Source organism: Xenopus laevis, chromosome 1S (genome assembly GCF_017654675.1).
Source record: "Xenopus laevis strain J_2021 chromosome 1S, Xenopus_laevis_v10.1, whole genome shotgun sequence".
NCBI classification, from domain to species: Eukaryota; Metazoa; Chordata; class Amphibia; order Anura; family Pipidae; genus Xenopus; species Xenopus laevis.
In genome coordinates this window covers 77,147,840-77,160,492 of record NC_054372.1, presented here as the reverse complement: position 1 = coordinate 77,160,492, position 12,653 = coordinate 77,147,840, and the positions used below count along the sequence as shown (strand labels likewise).

Genomic DNA, 12,653 nt, shown 5'->3' with positions numbered 1-12,653 from the left:
CCTCGATACCCACTCCTGTAGCCAGTTCCCTATCTATATGCAAACAACTTCATTAAGCCCAACAGACAGTAGCTTAGAAAGCAGTGGTTTGTGGGGCACTGTATCAAATGCTTTGGCAAAATCCAAATAGATCACATCTACTGCTCCTCTAACTGCCCATCGTCTGACTACATCCTCCCTATCCTTAACAGTACCCCTAACCAAATCTCCTCCCCCATTTTCCCTTCCTTTGCCCACTACCTCATCTAACCTGCCTTCCACGGAATTCTTTACTGACCCCCCCATGCCTAGCATAAAATACCTTGGAAGTGGGTAAAAAATGATGCCACGTGTGAAGTGCAGTGTCTGTTTCATGTAACCATGTAATTACCTGATATTTGTATACCTGACTTTTTAATGCTGAAAAATTATAATGTTTTGAAAGTGTATTTTCAAAAAGAGGGCAGTAGGTTCTCAGTTATGTAAGGATGTAATAGTTATGTATGGATGTAATATTTTCTACCCCGGCCACTAGAGGGAGCTAATGGGAAGAAAAACAGTATAAATAGGGGCAAGAAACCACGGGTGTAGCAGTTCGTAGGTGGGCGTGATCCAGTGAAGAACACCTGCTGGAGGAAAGAAGAGCCCAGCCCTGAAGTAAGTAGTAGGCTTAGCCAGAGTTAGGAAAGTTCTGTAATAGTGTGCACTAGGTGTACAAGACAGTTAGGAAAAGATAGAAAGAGCAGTTAAGAGCCCCAACAAGTAGTAAGTGGAACTAACCTTCCGGTAGATCCTCTACCAGTTAGGGATGAAGTGATAGGAACAGGATAGTAGAAGAGAGGGCTATGGGACTGTGGCCATCGGGAAAGTCCTGTCTGGAATAGCAAGGGGGCGCCAATGAGGAGCGTTGAGTTGCTGAGGACAGGTGGGGATAGTTAGATCTCATTGAGGGCGGTGCAACAGGTGCCCATTGGTATTAGAAAGTAATACCTGAAAATCCTTTAAGTAACAAGGAGGCTACTGTTCTGGAAAAGAGGTGGCCAAATGCTGAATGTTTGAAGAATTGCCTGTTGGTGTAATTTGGATTGACGTATGGTGTGGAAGAGTAATAAAAGAATTTCCTTTGTTTTAATAACTGGCGGTCTGCTAGTTATTCACGGGAAACCTGCCTACAAACTTTACACTTAGATTTTTAAAATAGTTTTTGAGGATTTCACCACCTCCTCTAACTTTGTCATTGGTACCTATGTGTGCCAAGACTGCCGGGTCTTCCTCAGCCCCTCCCAATAATCTGTTGACTCATTCCACCACATGTGATCCCTAGCACTAAGCAAGCAGCAGACTGTTTGGCATGAAGGGTCCTTATGGCAGATACCCTATCCACCTTTCTAATAATTTAATCCCCTATAACTAAAACCTGCCTTTCCTTCCTTGCACTCCCCCCACCACCCGTATTAGATCCACATGCCAGTTCAGAGCTGTCCTTCCCAGCCAAAATGCAGAATCTGTTGCTTTGGAAAAGCTGTGGACCAGCCCCCCTACCCTTCTGTCCCTTACTTTCCCTCTTAACTGTAACAAACCTGCCTCTCTCATTAGATTCCTCTGCCCCTTCTCCACCCCCACTACACTGGCCCTTGCCAGTGGTTGCTCTGTGAGCCTCCTTTCCTCCCCTATGTTTGCCACTGCCCTCAGTGCTGCAAGTTCCCCCCTTAAGGTTGCCATACAGAGTGAGATCCGCTCGTTTGGCGATGTTGCCAAACGAGCGGATCTCTCCCCAACATGATATAAACTTAGGGCCCAATGATTGGATCATAATGCAGGAGTACGAGCGGTCGGATAGTGGGATTGCATCAATGAACAGATGCGGCCCGCGATCCGACTGGGTTTTTAGCCCTGCCCGATCGACATCTGGCCTACTTTCGGCCAGATATTGATCGAGGAAACCTGTCGGAGGGCCCCATACACGGATCAATAAGCTGCTGACTCTGTCTGTTGGCAGCTTTTATTGGCCCGTGTATGGTCACCTTTAGAGTCTGCAGTTCAGCTTCTAAGATGAAAACCCACCGACATCTCTCACATGTAAATACTGCAGGGAACTGCTCCTCCAACACCCATACATGTGACAAGACACACACTGAGTAATACCAGCAAACCCACTTGCACTCGTACTTGTACTCATATTTATACTAGGTACTAACAGTCTCCCAGTTGCAATTCCTCACAAATGCCATTTTGGTTTTAAACGCCTTAAAGGAACAGTTCAGTGTGAAAATAAAAACTATGTAAATAGATTGGCTGTGCAAAAAAAAAAAATGTTTCTAATATAGTTAGTTAGCCAAAAATGTAATGTTTAAAGGCTGCAGTGAACAGATGTCTAATAAAACAGCCATAATCCAACTTCCTGCTTTTCAGCTCTATAACTCTGAGCTAGTCAGCGACTTGAAGGGGGGGCACATGGTACATTTCTGTTCAGTGAGTTTGCAATTGATCCTCAGCATTCAGCTCAGATTCAAAAGCAACAGATATGACCCACGTGGCCCCCCCTCAAGTCTCTGATTGGTTTCTGCCTCGTAACCAGGGTAACCAGTCAGTGTAAACCAAGAGAGCTGAAAAGCAGGAAGTAGTGATCTGACTGACTTGTTATACATGAAATCACTCCAGCCTTTATACATTATATTTTTGGCTAACTAACTATATTAGAAACATTTTTTATTTTGCACAGCCTATATATTTACCCAGTTTTTATTATACACTGAACAATTCCTTTAAGGTTGTAAGAGGGTGATTGGGTTGTGTGCTGGATATGTGTACATTGTATGTGTTAATCAAATGTTTGAATGATGTAAAATGTTAAAATGATTGAAAATGTTGAATGATTGTTTAAAGTGTAATGTGCAGAATCACCACAAGAATTGGTATCAAATCTATGATTCAGGAGGTTCCATGCTGGATAGCATTGGAGTAGCACATGAGAGGGAAATGTTACAGTCAGGGGTGTAACTACAGAGGAAGCAGACCCTGCGGCTGGAGATACAGGGGGCCCCATGAGGCTCTCATTGATGAGCAATTTGAACATATATTGGTAAAACAGGACAAACACTGGATATGTTGGGGGCCCTAAAATTTATTTGATGTGGGGCCCAGCAACATCTAGTTACGCCACTGGTTACAGTAATGCTCAAGACTGAAAAGTATTTAAGAGGAAAACACACCCTAGGGTTGGTGAAGAACACACTTGGAAAATAGATAGCATCAGGGATAAGCATTAAAGTACTAGGTACTTAAGATAGTGAGGTAACATCTAGCATGGGTAGTTTTGACCCCAACAAGGAGATAGCAGCTTATGAGCCAAGGCTTTGCCAGTGAGGGCAGTAGTGATAGGGAATCTCGGATGTCCCGAAGGAAGGGTGAACAAATTCCTACCTGGAGTAGGCCAGAGGGGTATAGAGCGTATGCCAGACTGGTAGGACCAGGGGATGAAAGGAGAAAAGTCCTATCCGGAGTAGGGCAGGGGGGCGTGGTGTACACGTCGGGCTGCTAGGACCGGAAGGTGGAAACCCTGGAAAAGGATGATCCATGACCCTAAGTGGAGAATTTACAAGGTAAAGAGTAAATGCTCAATGGGGAATAGATTGAATGATACCGTGCCGTGATGTGTCTTATGGAAGTGAATGTGCCAGGAACTGTATACATGTGAATGGATGTTGCAAGTTTGAAGAAGCTGTTACAATAAATATTCCACATTTTTATTATCGGTGTTGTGGACTTCCATCTTTGCAGAAGAAGAGTGGTTTCCATGGTTACAACTACTGTATTAACTCTATTAGTACCCCTTACAAGGTTTTTTAAATCTGCCCCTAAATGTATCTACCAGCTTACCCCAAACAGAGAAAAGAAAAAGCTGATATCTGTATGGATCCCCTTGTGTCAATTGGAGGAGCCTACTGGTGAATAAATCATTGGAAAGATTATTACAGTATATGGTCCCCAAACATATTTATGCATAGTTCTCATATCTCCCCTTAAGCGCCTCTTCGCCAGCATAAACAATCCCAGCCTGGCCAGTCTTCATAACTGAGACCTCCCACAGCCTTTACCAGCTTAGTTTTTTTTTTTTTTAACTCTTTATTTAACATAAAGTTTACAGTCACGACGTAACAAAATCTGCACAATGTTATCACAAACCTCAGATCAGCACATATTACGCATTGTACAAAAAAATGAAAGAAGGGGAAGAGCATGGCATCTACAATAGAAAAGAGAAGTCATACGCTTCCCAGGTTTACCTATACCCAATGAAGGGAAAGCCCTTCCGATTTATTGCTTACAATATCAGCGTTCCATAAATGTAAACAGAAAGAAAAAAGGGAACAAAAAGAGCAGACAGAAGAAGGGGAAGGGTAGGGAGGGAAAAAGAAAAGAAAGGGAGAAAAAGAAAAAAAAAAAAAAAAAAAAAAAAAAAAAAAGGAAACAACACTAAAGCATCAAAACTGTCCGAGCTCGGGGGAAATCAAGGAAATATGAGGATCCCAGTCTGGGAGTAAGTTAGCATGGTGTCGGGGGGTGTAAAGCGACCCAAGGAGACCAAACTTTCTCGTATCTCGGTAAACGAGAAGTGTGTAAGGCAGCCATGTATTCCATTCGTCGTATGTCCTGAATAGCTGTGTTTAGCTCAGTCACTGAGGGGGGCTGTGGCTTCTTCCAGTTGCGAGCTATGACCCGTCTAGAAGCCGTCAAAATCAAAGTGGCTAGCCTTTGGTTATGCTTCTTAAGCCCTGGGAGTGGAGACCCGAGCAGAAAAGTGAGTGGGTGTCGCTGTACAGCAGTCCCAAACAGTGAGGCCAACATGTCTCGCACCTCCTGCCAATAATGTGCCAGGAGAGGACACGTCCAAAAAACATGGTAGAGAGTCCCCACATCACCACATTGCCTCCAGCACTCTGAGGACACTGACGGGTACAATGAGTGGAGCTTGGCCGGCGTCAAATACCATTGCATTAAAATCTTATAATTTGTTTCTTTGTGGGTCACACATATCGAAGCCCTTTTGAGGTTCTCCCAAATCCGAGACCATTGCGGGAGGGGTATCTCTTCCCCTAGCGCCTGTTCCCAGGCCAACATATATCTATGTTTCACGAAAGAGGGCTCAGTGTAGGTGTTAAGTACCCCATAGATGTCAGATATAAGCCCCCTTCTGGATCCCCTAGTTGCCATAATCGTTTCCATAGGGCTGAGTACTGAAGGGGCCTGAGAGCCCACCACTGCCAGGGCAAAATGCTTGATTTGAATGAACTGATAGAACAACGAGTTATTGAGCTCGTACTTGGCTTGAAGCTCCTGAAATGAATACAGTTTACGAGTAAGTGGATGATAAAGATCTTTAAGCTGCAGTAGGCCGGCTTGTCTCCAGGGCTGTGCGAAAGAGTCCTTGAGGCCAGGAGGAAAGTAAGGGTTGCCCCAGAGGGGGCTTAGCCTGTATGGTTCTGGGGATATACTGAACTGTACCTTAGCATAGTTCCACAGTGACACAGTCAATTTCACTGAGTTCAGTACACAGTCCTTGAGTTTCAGCAATTTTTTCGGATCCCATAAAAAGGAGGAGATGGCAAAAGGAGAAACAGTATCATTTTCCAAAGACACCCATTTCCCACAGTGTGTCCTGGCCGACCATGCCACTGCCTGTCTCAGGTGTGCAGCCAGATAGTACCTAGTAATATCTGGAGCCCCCAGGCCCCCCCACTCCCTCGGGGATGTAAGTACCCTCTTAGAGATTCTGTGGGATTTAGCCGCCCATATGAATTTAACTAGTTTAGCCTGGATCTGTCTCAAAATTGTAAATGGAACTCGGACAGGTAGGGTCTCGAAATGATAAAGCAGTCTGGGAAGGGTCACCATTTTTACTGTGGCAATCCTGCCCAGCCAGGATAGCGAGTGGGAGGTCCATTTTTCAAGATCTTCGCAGATCTTAGCAAAAAGTGGGGTGTAATTTTCCTTGTATAGGGCAGCATAGCTAGGGGTCAAGCGGATCCCCAGATATTTGATATAATCAGTTTTCCAATTGTAGTTGAAATTTAATTTCAGGACCTTGAGTTGCGGGTGGGGGATATTTATGGGGAGGGCCTCCGACTTGTCCTGGTTGACTTTATGGTTGGAAAGTCTACTGTACGTGTCTAAGATAGCGTGGAAATTAGGGAGAGATGTCAGTGGTCGAGTAAGAGTTAGGAGTACATCATCGGCAAACAGCGAAATTTTGTGGGTTGTACCCCTACGAGTGAGACCCATAACATTAGGGGAGTTCCGAATAGCGACAGCTAGGGGCTCTATAGACAATGCATACATCAGGGGTGAGAGGGGGCACCCCTGTCTGGTCCCATTGGTGATCGTAATGGAAGAAGACAGGTAGCCCTCTATCCTAACCGCAGCCGAAGGGCAAGAATACAAGGCAGACACAGCGTTTCGGAAAGGACCCCCAAATCCCATCTTGTCTAGAACTGTGTTCATAAATGCCCAGTTGAGGCGGTCGAAGGCCTTCTCGGCATCTAGCCCCAGGACCAGAAGAGGGGTCTTGGTCGAATTAGCTAAGTCTATGAGGTCAATAGTCTTTCTAGTATTATCTCCAGCCTGCCGGCCCATAATGAACCCTACCTGGTCCTGGTTGATGAGCGAGGGCATTAGTAACGTTAAACGGTTCGCAAGAATTTTGCTAAAAATTTTTATATCCGCATTCAGCAATGCTATAGGACGATAACTTTTACAGGACTGGGGGTCCTTACCTTCCTTAAGGATAAGGGAGATGTGGGAATAGAGCATAGATGGTGGTGGTTTGGAGCCTGTCAAGATTCTATTAAGAACCTGTAGCAAGTGGGGACCCAGAGATTCCTGAAAAGTTTTGTAATAGAGGTAGGTCAAACCGTCCGGTCCAGGGGACTTTTTCGTTGGGGCCAATTTAAGTGTCTCCGCTAACTCTTCCATGGTAATGGGTTCATTTAAGTGATCATTTTCTTCCGTGGTGAGGGTGGGTAATGTGGAGGGAGACAGCAAGTCCTGAATATGCTTCCCCAAGTCCCGAGCTGTTCTCAATGGCAAGGACGGCAGATTGTACAGGGAAGTGTAGTAGCTATGAAATGTCTTAAGAATTTGATCCCTAGTATGAACTAGGGTACCTTGCTTAGTGCGGATCGCTAGTATGGCCTTTTGGGCCCTCTGGTCCCGAAGCTTACGGGCCAACAGAGTGTGGGCTTTGTTGCCATACTCATAAAAGCGCTGTCGTGTGTAGGAGATGGCTTTTTCCGCCTGTGTGACATCTATGTCTTTGAGTTGAGCTCTAAGTGATGTTATGCGCGCTAGCGTAGAGATAGAAGGTGAGTGGCCATATCTGCTCTCCTCAAGTTTAAGCTGCTGCACTATTTGTAACCTACGGAAAGTCGCGGATTTTTTGAGGTTAGATGCTATAGCAATCAATTCCCCCCTTACCCATGCCTTATGGGCTTCCCACACTGTGAACGGGGATGGGACCGAGTCCTTATTCCTCTGAAAATATTCCACAAGGCCTGTGGACAATTGAGTTTTAACCGATGAGTGGGCTAGCAGTGTTTCATTAAGACGCCATTGAAATGGTTTCCGTGGGAGTGGTAAAATATCTAGGGTCATTTCGACAGGGGCATGGTCAGACCAGGTAATTGGATGAATGGTAGAACTTTGCAAAGAAATCAGGGCTTCATGGTTAAGCAAAAAGTAGTCCAAGCGCTGTTGGGAACCGTGGGGGTGTGAGGCAAAGGTGAAGGTCTTTTCGGTGGGATGGCAAATACGCCATGCATCGTATAGGCAATGGGAACGAATAAATTGCCTAAATTACCATCTTAGTTTTAATCCAATAATATCCCATTTGTGCACTGGAGATCACAACTGTGGTCTAGTTTTGTTCTTACATTGTTTTGTAAAGGGGAAGAATGACCCTTTTCTCCCGCAAATCAATTCTCCCTGAATCAAGTTTGCCCTTGCAACAACTGGCTGGCGTTGCTTTCTGCAGTCAAGTTATTATCTGCATGTACCCTTTGGCCACTCTCTGTAATGGATTTACCTAACATTAAGGGGCCGATTCACTAAGCTCGAGTGAAGGATTCGAATGAAAAATACTTCGAATTTCGAAGTATTTTTTGGGTACTTCGACCATCGAATGGGCTACTTCGACCTTCGACTACGACCTTCGACTTCGATTCGAACGAAAAATCGTTCGACTATTCGACCATTCGATAGTCGAAGTACTTTCCCTTTAAAAAAACCTTCGACCCCCTACTTCGGCAGATAAAACCTACCGAAGTCAATGTTAGCCTATGGGGAAGGTCCCCATAGGCTTGCTAAACTTTTTTTGATCGAAGGATTTTCCTTCGATCGTTGGATTAAAATCCTTCGAATCGTTCGATTCGAAGGATTTAATCGTTCGATCGAACGAAAAATCCTTCGATCGATCGAACGAACGTTTAGCGCTAAATCCTTCGACTTCGATATTCGAAGTCGAAGGATTTCAATTCGAGGGTCGAATTTCAAAGTATTTTTTACTTCGAAATTCGACCCTTAGTGAATCTGCCCCTAAGACATGTGGAGGCCCATTTATCAAAGGTCGAATTTCTAATTCATGTGAATTTTTTTTAACTCTAATAAATTTCTTTATTATTATTATTTGAATATCTAAAACTCAAATGAATATTACTGAAACGAAAACTTTAATCAAATTAGACTAAATGTGAATCGAGTTTTTTCTTAGAAAAAAACTCAAATGTCAGGTAGGCTATTAACATCTTCAAATGGGTCACTGGGCCTCTCCCATTGACTTATACATGAACTTAGCACATTTTAGTTGGCGAATAGTCGGATTTGAATTGTTCAAAGGGTCAAGGTTTGATATATCTCGATATTAAAATTAGAAACGAGTTTGGATTATTCCCAAGCCATGGATTTGTGGAAAGACCACCAAGTCCCGGGCCTAGGGCGGCAGGATTTTGGGGGGCAACGCTGCCCAACCACACCCACATTGGTTCAGAAACACTGGGGATACAAACGCTTTTTAAATTTCTTGTGTACCAGTCCCCATTGCTCCGATCCCAACAATGAAAATGTGCGTGAATAAAATGGGGGAGGGGGAGATAAATATCGGCTGGCCTAGGGGTGCCCGCTATGTAAATCCGGCCCTGATTATTCCTAATTCTAATTTGAGAGTTTTGACCAAATAAAAATTTTGAGAATTTGAATTTAAGATTCAACCCTTTATAAATATGCCTCTAAGGGTCTAAGTGGCTTGTGTATTGTTACACCCCAAATGCATGATTTGTCAGATTCTGCTGCAAGGATGCAATGTCGTGGATGTAATTATTTGGGCTGCATAGTGTTGGCTCTAAACAGTGATATATTACTTACAGTACTCTCCTCTAAGTCATCATTAAGCACATTAAATAAAATTGGAACCAATGAAGAACCCTGTAGAACCCCACTAACTCTACCCCAGGAAGAGACTGTGTCATTCACAACCTCTCTCTGTATGCGATCTTTAAAGAAGAAATAAATCCCCTTGCTAATAAAATCTCATACCCCTACCCTCCATAGTCCCCCCCCGCACTGGTGTTAACATCTGTAAATGCCCCTAAGCCTGTAATTGTAAGGGGGTTTAGTTCTTCTTTAAGCCAGTTTCCTTGTGGCTATTGGTTTCCTACTGGCTAACAACATTACTAATACCAAAGAAAGCAGTAATGTATGTGGCCACTGTATGAAATTCAAAATTCAGATAGATTACTGAAAACCACTGACGAGCTTCTTATGTACTTCATCATAAAAGCAATCAAATTTGATTGACATGACCTATTCTTCACAAAGCCATGCTTATATAATCATTCTTCAGAGAATAAGCTTGATTGTGATCACTTAACAAACCATAAAAGAATAGAGATATTAAGGGGCACATTTACTTAGCTCGAGTGAAGGAATAGAATAAAAATACATCGAATTTCGAAGTATTTTTTTGGCTACTTCGACCATCGAATTGGCTACTTCGACCTTCAACTACGTCTTCGAATCGAACGATTCGAACTAAAAATCGTTTGACTATTCGACCATTCAATAGTCTAAGTACTGTCTCTTTAAAAAAAACTTTAACCCCCTACTTCGCCACCTAAAACCTACCGAGCATCAATGTTAGCCTATGGGGAAGGTCCCCATAGGCTTTCCTAGGTTTTTTTGATAGAAGGAAAATCGTTCGATCGATGGATTAAAATCCTTTGAATCGTTCGATTCGAAGGATTTAATCGATCGTACGAACGAAGGAAATGCGGTAAATCCTTCGACTTCGATATTCGAAGTCGAAGGATTTTACTTCGACGGTCGAATATCAAGGGTTAGTTAACCCTCGATATTCGACCTTAAGTAAATGTGCCCCCCAATGTGAGGGGATATAATTGTGAGACTGAAATCGCAATCCCTTTTAAAGTAGTGCGATTACATCAGTTTTCCTCCAATCCATAGGCACCGTACCAGATAAAAATAAGAAAATCAGAAAAAGAGTGCTTGCTAAAACTGAACTGAACTCTTGGGGGCTGATTCACTAAGGGTCGAATATCGAGGGTTAATTAACCCTCGATATTCGACTAGGAATCGAAGTCGAAGGATTTAGCGCAAATACTGCGATCGTACGATCGAAGGATTATTCCTTCGATCGAACGATTAAATCCTTCGAATCGAAAGATTCGAAGGATTTTAATCCAACGATCGAAGGAATATCCTTCGATCAAAAAAATTTAGGAAAACCTATGGGGACCTTCCCCATAGGCTAACATTGACTTCGGTAGCTTTTAGCTGCCGAACTAGGGGGTCGAAGTTTTTTTTTAAAGAGACAGTACTTCGACTATCAAATGGTCGAATAGTCGAACGATTTTTACTTCGAATCCTTCGATTCGAAGTCGTAGTCGAAGGTCGAAGTAGCCCATTCGATGGTCGAAGTAGCCCAAAAAATACTTGGAAATTCGAAGTTTTTTTTACTTTGAATCCTTCACTCGAAGTTAGTGAATCGGCCCCTAAATATTGTTAATATTTAAATCGTGTTGAAAAAAGACAGTCTATTAAGCTCAACCCCTCTAAATGAAACCCAGCATCCACACACCCCTCTATTCCTAAACACTTTTGAGTTTATTAATTATTTATCATTTTAAATGACAACCATTTTTAGCAGAAAAAAAATCCAATCGCTCTTAATGAAATACAATTAGCTTTCCTGAAATGTTGTCTATTTTGCCCCAATGTATATTTACTTTTTGCAACAAACATTAAAAGAAATAACACTATGGTCACTATATCAAAGTGTTTTGGTTTTTACACGTTTGCTATACGTTGTTGGTATAGCAATCACAAGATACTGTATGGCATGATTTCTAGTTTGGTTCTAGCTGGGTTCTCAACAACAGATGACATAAAATTGTCACACAACAAAGTATTCCCATTATCAATCCAGGTAGTACTGTTGCTATAGTCAATATCTGGGTATTTAAAATTCCCCTTTACCAAGATTTGCCCCAAACTACCAAACTTTTCAATTGCAGTTGCAACAGGAGTAAGTGTCTTTTTCATTACTTTGAGGGGGTCTGTAGCATACTCTTTCAAATAATTTATCTGATCATTAGAATCTGTGAAAGTTTGACCCATAAGGCCTCAGTTTAAGCAATGCAGATTGTTATATTTCTCCTCCAGTGCCAATCCCTGCAGCTCTTCTATTTTACCAGCCAGGTTTATTGCATTTGTAAACATAAATGTAATACATGTACCAACATATGTAACTTGTTTAAATTAAGCCGTTCCTCCCTGCCGTTAACAATACCCAGTAGCAGTAACCCATAGCAACCAATAAGATGTTTACTTTTAAAGGGGAAGGAAACCTAGTTGGTGCAAAAACCCTATACAGTAGAATTTTGTCTATGAGCAGTGTAGCATAGAAAAGACAATACTTGACATTTGCTTTAGAAGTATCTGTATCTTATTTAAAGGGAAAAAAGTGTTTCTCCTGAAATTTTATTTGTTTAGTAATCTCACAGTTTAAATAATTGTAGCATTGGACAAAAAAAGCAAAAGTGCTTAGAGGAGCACATTGGTCACTTTCACATTGTTATTTTCAAGGTTTACATATGCTTTAAAGGAATTGTTCAGTGTAAAAATAAAAACTGGGTAAATAGGCTGTAAAATGTTTCTAATATAGTTAGTTAGCCAAACTATATAGTCTATAAAAGCTGGAGTGACTGGATGTCTAACATAATAACCAAAGTTAAAAATTAAAGCTAACATTAGATTATTTTTGAGACACCTTTATCTTTGTAGAACGGTTAACTCCTTAAAGACATGTAAACACCACAACAAAATAATGTAACCAATAAACAGCCTCATTAAAATATTTGAAATCTTTAAATAACTGCAGGTTGATCAAAGGAAAATTGTAAGACTGCAGCATCCACTTAATGATTTAGGATTCCTTCTCCTCCTCTAATCCACTAGGCCCGTTCCCTTGGGAATGGTTTTCTTTGTCTGTTGACTATTGACCATGCTCAGTTCTTCCCAACTCAGATTATGCCCTCCAGCCATTGAAGAGATGGCATTGCTGGCTTCCATAAAAACTCTGCTCTTGTTGTCTGCTCCTTTTTGTT

The 12,653-nt window shown here is 42.3% G+C and overlaps 1 protein-coding gene across 7 annotated transcripts in view; it reads left to right on the top strand.

Annotated features, from left to right (window-relative positions):
* LOC108704099 (WD repeat and FYVE domain-containing protein 3) overlaps nucleotides 1–12,653 on the top strand; it is a 453,243-nt gene that overhangs the window by 162,262 nt on the left and 278,328 nt on the right. The gene's annotated exons all lie outside the window — the stretch shown is intronic.